Source organism: Vulpes lagopus, chromosome 2, assembly GCF_018345385.1.
Source record: "Vulpes lagopus strain Blue_001 chromosome 2, ASM1834538v1, whole genome shotgun sequence".
Taxonomy (NCBI): Eukaryota; Metazoa; Chordata; class Mammalia; order Carnivora; family Canidae; genus Vulpes; species Vulpes lagopus.
The window spans coordinates 12,741,604-12,743,774 of record NC_054825.1 but is presented as its reverse complement, the minus strand read 5'-3'; the positions used below and the strand labels follow the sequence as shown (position 1 = coordinate 12,743,774).

Below are 2,171 nucleotides of genomic sequence, written 5' to 3'. Positions count from 1 at the left end.
TTCAGTGGTTGAGCATTTGCCTTTAGTTTAGGTCATGATCCCAGAGTCCTGGGATCGAGTTCTACATCGGACTCCCTGTAGGGAGCCTGCTTCTCCCTCTGCCTATGTCTCTGCCTACTTCTCATGAATAAATGGATAAAATCTTTAAAAAAAAAAAAAAAAAAAAAGAATGTCCCTGAAGTTTTCTATGTCCCCCGGAAACTATAAAAAATAATATAAACTTGCCTTAGAAAAAAAATTAAATAACCTCTTAAAGGTAGGGAAAACAAATATGATCTTTACCAATTGTAGGGTTCTCCAGGAATATCTCATAAGTTTTACTTGGCTAAGGTTTAGCATCAACTCTGGTTTCTCATTCAAAATATCTCCAAGGGAACAGAAGCAAACAAGCATCTGGCCTGTCCCAGTAGAATACGGTAGTGAGACCCAAACATGTTTAAAAACACGCTTCACGTGACATCATGGAGAAAGCTAAAGGTATTTGGGTGACGTATGGGAGGAACTCAATCTTGTTCAGAGCAGTGTATAAAAAGCCCAGGTAAATATTCTACACGATTCATCATCAAGTTCAGAGTTGTTGTCATCACGTCTCTACTAATAGTCACGAAAGCATCTTCGTTAGCCAGAGATAAATACCAGGGGATGTTCAAAATCCAGCTCCTATGCTCTGAAATCTGCCTGACAGCAGAGCAGGTGCTGTATCCTGGCCCGAGGTTGTGGCTTCCAGGGCAGGAGGCGGAGAGAATTCTGCGGAGCAATGACCCCAGAGTGGGTGCCAGTGACACACTGCAGCGAAGGACCTCGACAGGATGGAGTGTGCCCTTCGCCCGAGGATCAGGCGCTGGGGTCGTCTAAGTAATTATGCAGCCTGGCTGTCACCCGACTCGGAGACTCCGACAAGCACTGGTGGGAACCGTGTGGATGTCCCTCTGCGCACTGGACCGGGTCCCGTTTGCAGGAGCTTGCATGGATCGGCCACTGGTGAGTGTCAAGCAGGACCCAAGACTGTTGCCACATTCTGACTCTGAGCGTGCCCACTGGATTTGGATGTCTGTCTGACAATCCTTAGGAAAGGAAATCCTAGCAGTTTGCTGGTCCCGGAGGCTTCTTGTGGCTGATGGAGGGCAAAGTTGGGGAAGTACAATTTTTTTTTTTTTTGAGGATTGGGGTAGGGGGGCTTTTGGGATTTGGTATAAAAGGACTTGCTAAATGACTTCCACCAGGTTAGTGGAGGAGTGGCCCCCGGCCTTTCACACTGCCTTCAAATCCTGGGTTGGGTCCCGGAGCAATTAGGACATTCCTTGTGTTAAAGGATATGATTGAACTCTGTCTTTTAATTTTGTGATTTTGATCTACTTGAATTACTGATTAATCAGCCTTCCAAATCAGCACTCTCCCACCTGCCTGGGGGCAAATAGTAAAGAACACAGGGGTTGCCAGGCTGGATGCCACCATCCCTGTTCTTCCCAGTGGGGACTGCAGGCTAGAAAGCAAAGTAGAACAACGTGGACCCTTCCTTGCCAAATGAACGATTTCTTACCTTCTCCGCAGCCCCGTTGCTCTCGAGGACTGCTTCTTTAATGTGATCCCAACCTTCGCTGGCACCGTTGGAGCGACAGCCCTGTGTTGTAGGTGGCCACACTCCCTACGACGGGCATCTTCATGCCGTTGAACTTTCCCGAACTCCCAGAGATGAGTATTGAAAAGCTACCTATGCCATGAACTTCTTCCTGTTTTTTGTTTTGTTTTGTTTTAAAGAAAGAAAAACAGGCTATCTTCAGCATGGGGATTTGTTTTATGGTATTGCTTTCTAAGTCTTACATAGGAGAAAACATCTTTCTGTGGAATAAATCTTAACTACAGTGTTGGAAAGCCATGTGCAATTTTGCTTATTTTCACCTAAGACAAATGTTACGTATACGTGGAAATGGTAAAAACTGGGAGATTAAGCAGAGGGAATTAAATGTCATTGGTTTCAGCTATTCTTTTAACATGAAATTCATGTCCTTAGCTTGTCTTCTTTGCTTTGGGTGGAATTCCTTTTAGTATGGTTCTTATTGTGGGCTTTTAATAGTAACAGATACGTGCGTGGCCTAGTGGTCCTCCCCTCCTCAATATCTAAGAAATAATTACCAGAAAAATGAACCATTGCAGCTACTTTTTTTTTTTGT

General features: G+C 44.7%; 1 long non-coding RNA gene across 1 annotated transcript; it reads left to right on the top strand.

Moving 5' to 3' along the window:
- Positions 1 to 631: 631 nt before the first annotated feature.
- LOC121485725 lies at positions 632 to 1,872 on the top strand. Its single transcript, XR_005986354.1, has 2 exons — positions 632 to 981; positions 1,552 to 1,872. It is a non-coding gene; the product is annotated as an uncharacterized LOC121485725 (long non-coding RNA).
- The last annotated feature ends 299 nt before the right edge of the window (positions 1,873 to 2,171 follow it).